This window comes from Capsicum annuum, chromosome 3 (genome assembly GCF_002878395.1).
Source record: "Capsicum annuum cultivar UCD-10X-F1 chromosome 3, UCD10Xv1.1, whole genome shotgun sequence".
NCBI lineage: Eukaryota > Viridiplantae > Streptophyta > Magnoliopsida > Solanales > Solanaceae > Capsicum > Capsicum annuum.
The window spans coordinates 130,536,809-130,552,103 of NC_061113.1; positions in this window are offsets into that span (position 1 = coordinate 130,536,809).

Here is a 15,295-nt window from a genome sequence, read left to right on the forward strand (position 1 = left end):
GATATTTTAGGTTATGCATGATAGTGATGTAGAGGGTGTAGACTTACTTGTTTATCAGTTAAAGGATTTATCATACCAATGGTATGAAGAGCAGGAGAAGCTTAGGGGTGATGATGCTAAGTCTTCTTTGTGGGATGACTTCTTTAGTGCTTTTCTTAATCGGTTATTTCTTGAGTGGTTAAGGAAGACGATGGTTGAGGAGTTTATGAACTTTAATCAAGGTAGGATAATGGTGAAAGAAAATTCCTAGAAGTTCTACCAATTATCGTGATATGCTCCTAAGCTAGTGTCTAGTATAAGGGCTAGTATAAGGAAGTTTACTTTGTGTTTGTCTTATGAATTGATTTTGGAAATCAAGGCTGCCTTGTTAAACAAGAATATGGACAAATCTCAACTGGTGAATTAATAAATTTTAGTATTTGGATTAGGGTAGAGGTCAGAAGTAGAATGGTAGGGTTGGCGGAAAATAGTCTAAGAAGAAGTAGGGTAACTCTAGTTCCAATTCGACTAGTGGACCTTATCCAAAGCCATTCATAGATTATTAATTTTAGAGTAGTGATAGTTCTAGGGAATAAGGTACCGAAATCAGGCAAATTGACCCCAGTCGACTCCATCCTATCCTTCTTGAGGGTTTTGTTGCTAGTTACATCATGATTAATATGAGAAGGAGAGGAATAGGTGTTTTAGTTGTGTTCATACTGGTCGTACACAGCGTGATTATCCTTATAGAGTTACTTTTGGGGAAAATAAGGTTCCTATTGCTACTTCATTAGCTCCTGCACCAAAGGGTACCACTTTGAGTCGACACTAGTCGGAATTGCATATATGCTCTTACTACTATCATGAGTCTGAGGCATCTCTTGATGTCATCATTGGTATGTTAAAACTCTTCTCTAGTGATGTGTATTATTTATTTTATCCAGGGTCAACCCTTTCTTATAAGACCTCATTTATGGTTGTGCACTTTGGTTTTAGTCCCGAGTATATTTTGGATCCTTTCTCTATTTCTACCTTAAGGGTGATTCAGCAGCTGCTAAAAGAGTCTATAGGGGTTGTGTGGTATCTGTTAATGGTAGGGAACTTTGGTGGATTTGATTGAATTAGACATTCTAGATTTTGATGTCATCTTAGGGATGGATTGGTTGCATTCATTCTATGCCTCTTTAAACTTTCAAACCTATTAGGTCATTTTCAAATTCACTAATTAGCCAATTATAGAGTGGGGACGAAGTTCCCTAGTGCCTAAGGGGAGATTTATATCATATCTTAGACTTTATAAATTAATTTCTAAGGGGTTTCTTAATTATTTATTCTTGGTTAAGGATTCTAATCTGAGGGTCCTTCTTATAATCAATTCTCATGGTTAGTGAATTTTCTGAAACCTTAATGATCTTCTGGGCATCCATCCCAATAGGGAAATTAAGTTTGGGTTCAATCTTCATCTAGACACTCTTTTTATGTTTATCCCTCCTTATAGAATAGCTTCAGTTGGATTGAAGAAGCTTAAAGAGCAATTGAAAATCTTCTTTACAATGGGTTTTATCTGCCTTAGTATGTCTCTATGGGGTTCTCCCATTTTTTTTGTGCATAAGAAGGATGGTTCACTTCGGATGTATATAGATTACTTTCAGTTGAATAAGGATTTAGTGAAGAATAAGTACCCTTTTCCTAGGATTAATGACCTATTTGATGAACTTTAGGGTGCTAAGTATTTCTCTAAGATTGATCTCCATTCAGGCTATCATTAGTTGAAGATTAGGGAGGATAACATCTCAAAGATAGTTGTTTGTACTCAGTATGATCATTTTGAGTTCTTGGTCATGTCTTTTTGGTTTACCAATGCCCCGATGGCATTTATAGACTTGATGAATTGGGTATCCATCAATTTTTGGATTTATTCGACATTATGTTTATATATGATATTATGGTATATTCGAAGAGTGGGGTAGATTATGCCAATTACCTCCGCATTATGTAACTAACCCTTAAGGTTCAACATTTGTATGATAAGTTTTTAAAGTTTCAATTTTGGTTGAATGTTGTTACTTTTCTAGGTAATGTTGTTTCTAGTGAAGGGATCATGGTATCCATAAAAATTTGTGGTGGTTAAGAAGTGTCCTAGATACATGACACAAATAGATATTCAGAGCTTCTTGGGTTTAGCTGGTTATTAAAGGTGGTTTATGGAGAATTCTCATTGATTGTCGCACCTTTGACAAAGTTAACTCAGAGGAAGGTGAAGTTTCTATGGTTCGATGCTTGTGAGGGGAGTTTTGTGAAGTTAAAAGATAAATTAACTTCTGCTCGAGGGTACTGATGGCTTCATGGTTTATTATTATATGTCCCATATGAGACTTGGTTGTGTATTGATACAGTATGGCAAAGTTGTAGCATATGCTTCTAGGCAGTTGAAACTTCATGAGAGAATTATCTAACTCATGATTAGGATTTGTTGGTTGTGGTGTTTGCATTGAAGATTTGGCAACACTATCTTTATATGGTCAATGTTGACATTTATTCATATCATAAGATCCTACAATATGTATTCACCTAGAAAGAGTTGAACCTTAGGCAAAGGAGATGGCCTGAGTTACTCATGGACTATGACATAAGTCTCCACTATTACACAGGTAAACTTAACATGGTTATTGATGCACTTAGCAGGTTATCTATGGGGAGCTTATCTCATGAGGATAAAGAAAAGTGAGATTCGGTGAAGGATATTCACCGTTTGGCTAATCTTAGAGTTCATCTCTTAGATTCTGAGGATGATGGTATCTTTGTGCAAGAAATGGTGAAGTAATCTCTTGGTGCTGAGGTAAAAGAGTAGCAGGTGTTGGATTCTATAGTGATGTAAATCAAGGATAATATGGGTAACTAGAAGGTGATGGTTTTTAGATTAGTGGTGATGGTATCTTGAGGTACCAAAGGAGGTTGTGTGTTCCTCATATGGATAGGCTGCGAGGGAGAATTTTGGTTGAAGCTCATAAGTCTCATTATTTGGTTCATCCTAGTTCGACAAAGATGTATCACGGCCTTAAGGAGATTTATTGGTGGAATTACATAAAGAGGGATATTGCTAGGTGCTTGGTATGTCAACAACTTAAGGTTTGAGGCTCGGTGGTTATCTTAAGAAATTGAGCTGATGATGTGGAAATTGGAAGTGATTAATATGGATTTAATTACTGATCTTCCATGGACTAAAATTCAATTTTATTCTATCAGGGTCATCATAGATAGGATGACTAAGTCGGCTCACTTCTTATCGGTGAGGACTAATTATTTTGTCAAGGACTATGTAAGGTTGTTTATTCAGGAGATGGTGAAGTTGCATGGTTCTCTAGTTTCCATTATTTTAGATCATGGTACTCAGTTCTAATCTTTTTTTGGCGGTCGCTCCAGTGAGGTTTAGGGACTAAGGTAAACCTTAGTACCATTTTCCACTGGCAGATAGATGGACAAGTTAAAAGGACTATTCAGACTTTGGAATATATGCTTTGGGATTATGTAATTGACTTTGGTGGTAGTTAGGTTGATCGTTTTCCTCTTATAGAATTTTCTTTTAATAATAGCTATCACTCTTGCATTAGTATGGATCCATTTAAGACGTTGTATGGTAGGAGGTGTAGATCTTCTATTGGGTGGTTCAAAGTTTGTAAGACAAGGTTGTTTGGTCCTAATTTAGTTCTATATGCTATGGAGAAGGTGAAGGTGATTCGGGATAGGCTTAAGAATGCCCAAAGTCACCAAAAGTCCTATAAATACATACGGCAAAGAGAGAGTTCAATATAAATGATTGTGTGTTCTTGAAGGTGTCTCCCATGAAGGGGGTGATACAGTTTTGAAAGATAGAAAAGCTCAGTCCCCGCTATGTTGGCCCCTTTTTTGATTTTGAAGAAAGTGTGGAATGTTGCCTATGATCTAGAATCACCTGTAAGCTTGGGCTCTATTCACCCTATGTTTCATGTGTCTATGTTGAAGAAATACTTGGGTGATCGTTCTATGGTAGTGCCTATTAAGAGTGTTGGTATTTTGGATTCCCTATTGTATGAGGAGGTCCATGAAAAGCACAAATTCCATGATTCCTCCAAGTAATTCTTGAATTCAACCTTGAAATAGTGCTCCTTCATAATTTCAAGTATTATTCTGTACTTTAATCATGAAAATTCGTTACATTGATGAAGTTGTTGGATTCTTGAGTTTAAGTCATGAAATTTCTTATCATGTCGTTTCTTTAAAATTATTGTATTTAATTGTATTTTTTAATGCTGGTGGGTTATGAACACCCGATGCCTAGATGATCTTGCATGCTAAAGTTTTCAAGATTTCAAGTTATTCATACAATGTTTGTACCATGAAATTTATGACATTTTCATAATGAGCACTCACCTGTATTATATCATGCTAAATACATCAATTAGCTTGTACATGATTTCTTCAGATTATGCATGCACTATTGTTTTTCAGAATACCATATTTGAGCATATCATTTATCAGTGCATGTACTAGTTTATGATCCTATTTCATTCAGTTGGGAGTAATACTTAGCACCAAAAAGACCTAGGGATGACGTATCACCAGCAGTATAAGACTGAGACCTTAAGTAGAAGTCACTAAATTCCAAAACTACGTAGCCAGCGTAGGTTACGAGATGTCACCCGCCAGTTTAGGACTGACACTCTCTTAGGGGTCACCTGGCAGTTTAGGAATGACACTCTAGTCGTTCATGACATTTGATTAGTGGATCTACACAGCCAGTGTCAATACCCATGGCAAGTTACCGACACCCTTTAAACTGGGGATGTAGGTTGGACCCCGATTATCTTTGATTGGGGCATGTCGGTTAAAGGTCAGGTTCCATAGTCTCAATTTAGTATTCAGACCATATTAGCTCGGGTTTGCATGAACAAGTGTTTAGTTTGTCATTTATCCCGTTATTCAGTTTAACAAGTTCTTTCAGCACATGTTTCACTTGGCCTTGCATTTGTTTTACATGTTCAGTCATTCATGCTCAATATTCATACATGATCCTCAGTATGATTTTACAACCTTTTCAGATTTAACTTGAAATTTACATATGGTAATCATGTCTTTGTCGCTTCCTATTTTATAGAAATAATTAACTCATGTTTTAGAAATTTCATGAAGTCTTATAGCTTTTACATACAGCTATGATTAAATGCATATTTTGGCAAATAACTTATGTCCTCAATTTTAAAGCATAGATTATTTCTTTGATTTAGTGCATATATCACATACTCAATACATTCCAAAGGACTAACCACATATATGCTTTTGTGGATTCATTCCTTCATGATATAGGTACCAAAGGTAGCCCACAGACTAGGGTCTGACAGAGTGTTGCTTCCAGATAGTAGGTGATAAGTTCTTTTATTTCAAGGACTCAAGAAAGTTATAGTTCTTGTATTGTATTTTCTTATTCATATGTATTTATTTGGGATAGTTGGAGGCATGTCCTAGCTACCTATTGTTATTATAGTAGAGGTTTCATAGATGGTCAATCAAAGTTAGTATTTGTAATTTAAGTTCCTCTCTGTCTCTCATACTGTAGTGTTGTAAACTTTGATCAATTATGTATTAAAACAGCTTATCTCATGTTGATTATGCTTCCACTCAGTTATTTAGCATTTATATAGACATATAAATATATATAGATTTATATATATATATATATATATATATATATATATATATATAAAAAATCAGTTGTTCAAGTATCATGCCAGTACATGGGTTATCTTGGGATCACTTATGGTTGTAAGCACTGTGGTACGACCAGGGGGAAGTCTAGGGTTGTGACATAAGGCAACTTCCATCAATGTAAGGAACTAAGACCAATCTTACCCTAAGCATGATTAGCTAGGCTTTTTACTTAGTCTTGAGCAATCTAAGGCATTCTTATACTAAACATGAGTAATGAAGCCTAATTCACCCAAGGTATGAAGAATAAGCTATGTGGTTAAAGCTTACGGTATCAAGTATCATAAACATCTCAACTAACCCCAAGTCTTGCTTTTCATAAATCTAAAATAAAAACCCATCCCAAATCTAACACAATATCACAAATATTATGACACAGCTCAATCTAAAGGGATAAACCTAGACTACCTCGACACCGAAAAAAGATCAACGAACCATTAAACCTTCTCATTTCCTTTTGGGGAAGCCTCCATAAGATAACAAGTTATCCAAAACATATTCTACTTATCAATACAAGAATATCAATACCCATATTGCACTATTGTGCTTTAGGTCCAAAAATCATCTCAAAACCCCTATTTGGGTCCCACTTGCAGAAATCATATTTCTGAAACCAACCCAACATAATATGAAGCTCAACGAATTATTACCATTAACAATGGGTGAAAACCAAGCTAAATTGGGGATAAAATCAAGCCCTAAGGATTTTGGGATTTTGAGATATAAACTAAGAAATTTCACCATGAAAAGGGTGAATTCTTATATTAAATTGGATTATTATCACGAAAATAAATGTTTCTAGCTTCCCAAGATCCCACAAGCTTCAATTTTAAGTTACCACACTATTCTAGGGTTCTTGGTTCTCAAGACAAGAGTGAAAACGGGTGAAATCGCAAACTAAGGGGTCCTTTTATACCTAGTCCAGGCCCTCAGAAGTTGCTATCTCAACATGCAAGTATGCGATCGTATCATATTGTGCCCTGCACAACTTGTCGTGATCGCAACACCTATGTGCCATCGCGGCCCAAGGAGGGCAATCGCGGCTACATCAGCTAACAACTAAAACTTGGAAATTCTTTAAAATTTCCATTAAGCCCTTGAGATTCATCCAGAACTACATATTGATGATAGGCGAAATTACGCGCCTATATCAATATATTTTGCCCATATTTTAGCCTAGTTTCGAGAACTAATTATCTATTTCGTACACTTTTAGTCCTTTTTCCTGTAAATGAGCTAACAAATGTGATTAGGAAAGTTTCAGGTATAAATGATGCAAAATACAGCAATTTATGGCTTACTTGACGCAAAAGAAAGCTCACAAACGAGATGGAAAGGAGCTGGACGCATAAAGGACTAAATCTGCTGCATGGAAAATCTGTCCCGGGCTAAAACAGCATTTCTGAAGACTTTGGGACTTACAGACACAAAGCTGGATTTTTGCCATAATACATTAACCTAGTGCAATTAGGTTATGTGTTTCATCATTCTATTTGGATTATAATTTTGTAACCTTACCCTAGTACAATTGGGTCAAGGATTTCATTAGTATATTAGGATTTGGTTATTTATTTTATTAGTTTAGTAGGAGTAGGATAGGAGTATTATAAATACCCTATCATGTTAGAGATTTTAAATAGGGAAGAGAGGGGAGACATTCTGACAATTCATTCATCTCCTTACAATTAAGACATCTTCCTACAACCCATTCTCAATTCTTCATTCTTCTACTCTTAAATTCCACAACAAGAGAATCGTTACTTGCTACGGAATCACTAAAACCACACGCCAAACACCTACTATTCACGCCATCCACCATGCAAAACGTGATATCCTTCGCATTCATGGGTAACTAAATCTCTTAGTTGGGGTTATGGAAGCCGAATGAGTTACTATCTATAGCTATGAGTTTGTGAGTTCAAGACAAGTATATTGCTTATATCATTATTCTCTTCATCTTAAATCTACATTCTTTGCGGTTCAAACACAAGAACACGCCATTCTAACATCTAACCTGTTCGAGAGAAAGGTTATTTGTCTAGAAAAGAAGACGCATAGACCAACGCCAGTCTAACATCTGACTTGTTCGAGAGAAAAGTTATTTGTCTGGAAAAGAGATAATGTCAAGGTAGTAGGACACCCTTTCCTATTAAAAAGCTAGTGCCGTACCTGGACTAACTTCTTGGAGAATTCGTACCGTTAGTCACGCTTTAAGCTCGAGAGAGTTAAAGTGAAATAGTCCTTGTTTAGGTCGAGAGACGCTTGGATTTACCATCGACTACAATTCTCTATAAGCAATTACATGTCAAGACTCTACACACTCATAGCCAATAGAGACGTATACCTCAGAAGGTGGACATAACCCCAACGCCTCAATTCTCATTGTTTACAACACACGTGACAATCTCTCTTTATTTTGCTATTTTCAGTTCTTACCTTCTTGTTTTGGTTACATACTACAATCCCCCCTCTCCTACGAGACTTGCACTAAAAGTCTAGTAATTTCTCTTGCTTGTTGGCCAAGCTATTCTCTGTGGGATCGATACCCAACCCAGGTTGGGTTCTATATTTGCTAACGACCGCTTTACACTCCCACGAGAGCTGTAGATTGAGCGTTATCACATATACGCAAAGAAACCATACAACCACACTAAATTTGATGTTTCGGACGCAATGGCACACTCATATTTTCTATACGAGGTCGCTTTGACCAAATATGGGTCCCACACCTATATTTTATTTTCTTAACTATCTAACCAATAGGTCAAAATGAGATCAGGTGCCTCGAGACCCAAACCAAAGGTCTACCTAGCCTAAAATCAATATTCCAAAGCTGCTGGCATAGTTTAAATTTACATATAATATTGTTTTCTAATTTTTTTCATCGTGGCCATTTGGAGACAGCGAGACTTCAAAACAGGGAACTAGCTCTCAAAACAAAACGAACTGCCTGGTAACTGAACTGTCGGCTCCAATAAGTAATAATGACTTGGGGCAGTTATGGGATGGCTATAATAGTAAAAATAAGTGGAAATATGGAAAATAACCTAAAGGTCATTACAATACCCACTAATAAAAGAGCTTTCATTCCCAAAAGTTGAGAATTAGGATGTACCAAAAGACTTGAATAGGTAAGGATACTGGGTCTGCATATCACTCTCGATCTCCCAAATGGCCTCCACTAAACCTTAACTACAAAATTCTCTCTAGTACACAACCACCTGACATAGCTAGCCAAAATGAGCACAAGCTCCTCCACAACGGTCAAACACTCATCTAACTGGACTGAGTCCCTCTAAGCACATGAGACGGATCAGGAATATATTGCTGGATGAAAAACATCAAAGTCTAGTGGTAAATCTAACTCTTACCCACCTTACCAACTGTTCAAAGAATCTCAAAAGGGCCAATATATCACGGACTGAGCTTGACCTTCCTCCCTAACCTCATCACACCTTTCATAGGAGATACACGGATGAATACATAATCACCGAATCCAAATCTCAAGGAATGAAGCCTATGCTCTGTATATGTTTTCTACGTACTCTGAGTCACTCACAACCTATCCTAAATCACCATGAATCTATCCAAAAACTCCTAAAGCAAATCATTACCACTGGGCCTACACTCAAAATTCCCAAACTAGTCATACTCCTCAGACTATCAAAAAGGAACCTCCTTCTGAGTCAATTTGGTCATAGGTGCTAAAATAGTAGTAAAACCCTCTATGAAGTGTCTATAATAATCAGACAAACTAATGAACCTACGAACCTCAGTCGGAAATGTAGGTCTAGCCCAATCATGAATCACCTCAATCTTAGTTGGGTCAACCATAATACTACCCTTAGACACCTCATTCCAAGGAATATCACCAACTCAAGCCAAAACTCACACTTAGAGAACTTGGAAAAAGCACATGATCCCTTAAGGCTTGGATCAAAATTCATAAATATTGTGCATCTTCCTCTGTGCTCATACAATACAAAAGGATGTCATTGATGAACACAATCATGAATGAATCCAAATAAGGCCTAAATACTTAGTTCATCAAATCCAAGACCATGGCTGGGGCATTAGTCAACCCAAATGAAATCCCTAAGAACTTATAATAACCATAACGGGTCCTAAAGGCTGTCTTTGGGATATCCTCAGCTCGAATCCTCAACTGATGGTAACCAGATCTCAAATCATTCTTAGAAAACATTGTCTCACCTTGAAGCTGGTCAAACAAACCATCAATATGAGGTATAGGATAATGGTTCTTCACTGTCACCTTATTAAGCTGCCAATAATCAATATGCATACACATGGAACTATCTTTTTTCTTCACAAACAACACAGGAGCTCCCTAAGGGGACATACTCAGCCTAGTAAAACCCTTACCAAGAAGATCCTAAAGCTAAGAATTCAGCTCCTTAAGCTCAATAGGATCCATATTGTAAGGTGCCATAAAAATAGGTCGGGTGCTTTGATCTTGATCAATAGACAACTTAATCTCATAGATAGGGGGATACTAAGTAGGTCTGTAAGGAACATATTAGAAAGCTCACAAACAATAGAAATAGAGTCAAAAGACTAACTTTCCATACTAGTATCATGAATATAAGTGAGATCAAACTCACAACTCCTAAAAATAAGCCACCTAGCACGAACATAGGAAATAATCCCATTCATCTCATGGCTAACCACCCCCTGCCACATAACTAGGGGTATATCAGGTATGGCTAAGGTAACGATCTTGGCAAATAAATCCATGAATGCATGATAGTGGGATAACCAATCCATGTCCAGAATCATATTAAAATCTACCATATCCAGAATAATAAGGTCATAAGTATCAACATCTTTAACAGTTACAACACATGATCTGAAACTCAATCCACTATTAAAGAATTATCCACAGGAGTATATACGTGCAATGGCACAGATAATGAATCACAAAAGAATTCTACTATGGTTTATAATAAGAAAAAATATAACAATAAGTTGATCCTAAATCAAATATAGCATGGGCCGACTAGAAGCACACCAAATTCATATGTATAACTACAATATCTGAAGTCTCAGCCTTAGGACTAGTATGTACTACATTTAACTAACCACACCCGCCACCTGGCTAGGCCCTTGACTAACCTCTTGTCTTACCTTCTTGAGAACCTCCTCGAGAACCCTGGAAACCACCCCTACGACCATGATATGAAACACTATGAGGGATGAACTGCTCTAATAGCGGGAGCAATATAAGATGAAGCAACAATCTTCCCACAACTAGGGCAATCTTACAAATAGTGACCAGGAAGTCTATAAGTAAAATAGGAAACATACATTGAACTAGAACTAATAGATCCAGCTAACTCAGAGTAACTGCCACGACCAAAAAAACTAGAAGATGAACTACTTAAAAAATGACCACTACCCTTACTAAGGCGATCACTAGAACTAGACTGACCTTTATCAGTAATTTAAAGTGTTGGCTGAATAGGTTGACTGGGCAGACTCTAAGACTGATAGGATAGACACGGAGGATACCTACTATGAGAACTATTATCTCTAGTTCGGGAACTACGACATCTCCTACTAAATCTTCCCTAAAACATAGGCCTCTTACACGTCCGTAATGGTGCATCTCCTCCATCACCCTAGCATTATTTGACACCTTGGTAAAAAACCTACCCATAGCAATTAAACTCTAAGTATCCATAAAAATAGAAAGTCTTAGCTTTCTAACAAAGAAGCAAACTCTGTCATACTTGGTATTTAGTATAAAAGTCGTATGCCTAGCCAATTCATGAAAATGACCCTCATACTCTGCAACTATCATGGAGCCCTACGCCAATCTAGAGAACTAATCCCTCAAATGATCTCTAAGGCTGGAAAGCATGTACTTCTCCATCAATATCTTAGAGAACTAAGTCCATGACAAAGAAGAAGATCTAATTTGCCTAGAATCCATATAACCTCTTCACCAATGTCGAGCAGCCAAATCTAACTGAAATTTGATGTAATTCACATAATGAGCCTCAAATCAGCCCAAATTACAAAGCCTGTCCTATCAAGCAATCAAAAACCCATATACGTCCTCTCCTAGAGCACAAAAAAATTAAGGCAGAGCTAATATAAAGAATCTACCATTACTTTCTGCTCCATAGAAGACATAGCAAGCCAGGAAACAACTGGCTGACCAACTAACAGTAGAACAACTACCGGTGCAAGAGGAACCTCAACTCTGTGAGCCTCAGTACCACTTTAATGTGTAGACTGTGCACCATAGGAAGTCACACCAAAAACTAAACCCAAAACTGAACTATTGTATCTCTAAGCAGAGAAGAATAAATAAACCCTGGTGGATCCTGGGATGGTCCCTGGCCTACTACTGGTTGTGGCAGAATAATCTCTAGCTCAGGAGTGAGAATAGGACCTATGGAAAGCGGCCTATCCTAGCTCCTAATTAGGGATACATCATGCAGCTGTCCACGACCTCTAGGTCATCTATAAATAGGAGAAGGATCCCTAGGCTCGATCTCAGGACCCGTATCTCGTATAGTGTTAGCACGTGTCCTGGCCATCTGTGAAAAAGTAAAGTCAAGGGAATACTTCTACAAACCAACTCAGAATCATAGCACAATATAAGTAAACGAAATAAAAAACTCCTTAGAATGTCCCATAGCCACTTCATCTTGGGTGTATTTATACGCCTAAGCACCATAATTTATACATATTTTAGCTATGTTTAGAGAACAAAGTGCCTAGTTTCTTATATTTTTACTCTACTTCTATACAGGTGAGCTAACCGATGTGATTAGCATGATTTCAGGTATTAATGAGGTAGATGAAGACATTATGAGACTATGGAATACGGATGGGACATGACACAAGAGAGAGTAGCAATCTGGACCAAATATGGAGCCTAGAAACTATGTCCAAGACTAGTTTGTCATTTATAATTAGTTTAATGACTTAGAAGGCAATTATGAGAGAAAAGATTATTAAAAGGCATAATAGTGAATTTTTATTCATTATTCATTATTCTGTATTAGTTTTGAAAGAGGGAGAGCGGCGGCTTAGCTTGAGAAGAGGGAGAAATGTTTCTTCTCTCTTACTTTCACTATTTGCACACCAAGATCATCTTCTAGTTTTTGGTATGATGAATATATTTATGATGATTTTTTTTATTCATAAGTAGCTAAATTTATTAGTTAGGTTTATGGAAACCTTGTAGCACACAATCTACAACTTTGGGTTTTGAATTCATTATGCATTGATTATTTTACATCATACTCTCTTCATTTATCTTGAATTCTCGTGGCTGCAAACATAGAGGATATGCCTTAAAATGCAACTTGTTCGAAAGAATGGTTGATGTTCGAAAAAGAGAGTAGTGACAAGAAAATAGGATTACCAACCCCTATTTTATAAGTTAATGCCTTAGCAGGATTAACTACTTGGAGGTTTTGTATTATTTTTGGTGAACGCTTTTGATTCGAGAGAACTATAGTGAATTAGTCCTTGATGGTTGAGAAACACTAGGATTATGTTATTAAATATAATACATTCTCTGTAAGCATGATGCATTTATGAATTCTTAAAGCCCATAGTTAGTAAGTATTGAAAACTACAAAGTGGACATAACACTAGCTTGCTATTTCTCTGAATTTGAATACTACTACATATATTTCATCTAGTTAAGCTGAGACCATTAATTTGTGGACTGAATCAAATCTCCCCGATTTATTTTACGAAAACAAATGATTAAAAGTCAACTAATCTGCATACAACTTAATTAACACCATATTGCCTATGGGATTCGACCCCAACCTAGTTGGGTTATATATTTGACAAGGACCACTTACTCTCTCTCGTAAGAGAGGTGTAATTTGGGCATATCACCTCTCAAGATAGGAAACAAACATCATCATTTAGATCTGTAGGACTCTACTAGACACTTGCTCTTGCACCAACAATATCAATGAAACCTAGTCTTTGATAACAATTTTTCATGACTCAATTTATAAGTCATAATGGCACCTACTAAATTCCACAAGTAGGTAAGCCAAGACCATCACCTTGAGCTAACACAATGGGTTAATTTGGTAGGAAATATCCATCATAGATGAAATTCAAGAACTCAATATATAAATAAAAAAGTGTTTTAGATATATAAAAATAGTCAATACAAGATACCACGACCTGGTAAAGCTAGTACAATAGAATCAAATAATGTCAATACAACTCAAACTCTAGAATAGTTAATACATCTCTCTTGAAATAAAGACGAAAAATAACGATAGAGGGAAATAGATGACGAACTCCGAGAGCTCTCTCTATCTCCAAAAATAAATCATTACGCGAACAATGGTCAACGCTGATAGCTAGTACTTGGATCTGCACTAAAAAGGTACAGAAGTGTACTATAATTCCCAAAATAATGGGTACTTATTAAGCATCATCAGCCAGCTGAGATAAATCATGATATAAGTATTATAAAATGTCAGATAACATAATTATGCCAGCGTATAAAAATGAACCTGAATCACCTCCAACATCGTTGCACATAATAAGTAGTTAAACAGAAATAATAATATAAAAATGGTATCAACACATGGAAATATTGTCATGAAAACATGCGCAAGAAATTTTAAATAATAACACATCTTAAAGTACCATCCCAAGGAAACAATTGGTGGAGCAAAGGAAAGAACTCGTCACTGCCTCCCATACAACTGGAGAGTAAACTCAAGAGAATAATAAAGTAATAATTCTATATTACAGCTTTCATCATTGTATAACAATCATTCCACACTTACCATCCACCGGTCATTTACCAATATTTCATAATTCACCAACATTAGACATTGTACTCAGATTCCATAATATTATCACCATTTAACAATATTAGCATCAATATACACTAGCCATTTTTTACTAGCCAAGCATCTCTTATTACTAATCATTTTACCACTAGTCATCATATAATCTCAAGTCATCATTCAATAATTATTACCACATAACTAAGTATCATTTCTTAGATGACTATCATTTATCACTAGCATTATTTATTACCATTCATCATTTATTACTAGTAATTATTACTACCTAAACCTCATTTATCAACTAGTTATTATTAGTGTAATGAACCGAGCTAGGTTTTTTCCATGATATGTATCTCAAGTTTGTCGAGGATCGGAGACCACACCCTTTGCCTAGATAAATATAACACAATACAACTAGTATCGAATGAATTTTGAACACATAACTAGATAAGCTGAGTTATGAACATATAACAAGATAAGAAACTCAAAAAATAATTTAAGAATTTCAATAACATCCCAATCCACAGTACTCCATAAAGCCTCTAAATAGACTAAAACCATACTAGTTGGGACATTCCCCCTACGATAGCAAAAAGAGTCCAATGGAAGTAGTCTAAGACATAAAAAAACAAAACTTTAAAATGATATCCATTACAGAGAATAGAAGCTCTCCACTATAAATCTAACTACAGATAGCCCAGAAATCCTATCATTGTGTAGGAAAAGAAGAAGTGTCTCTGGTCGTTGCATCGTGTGGGGATATA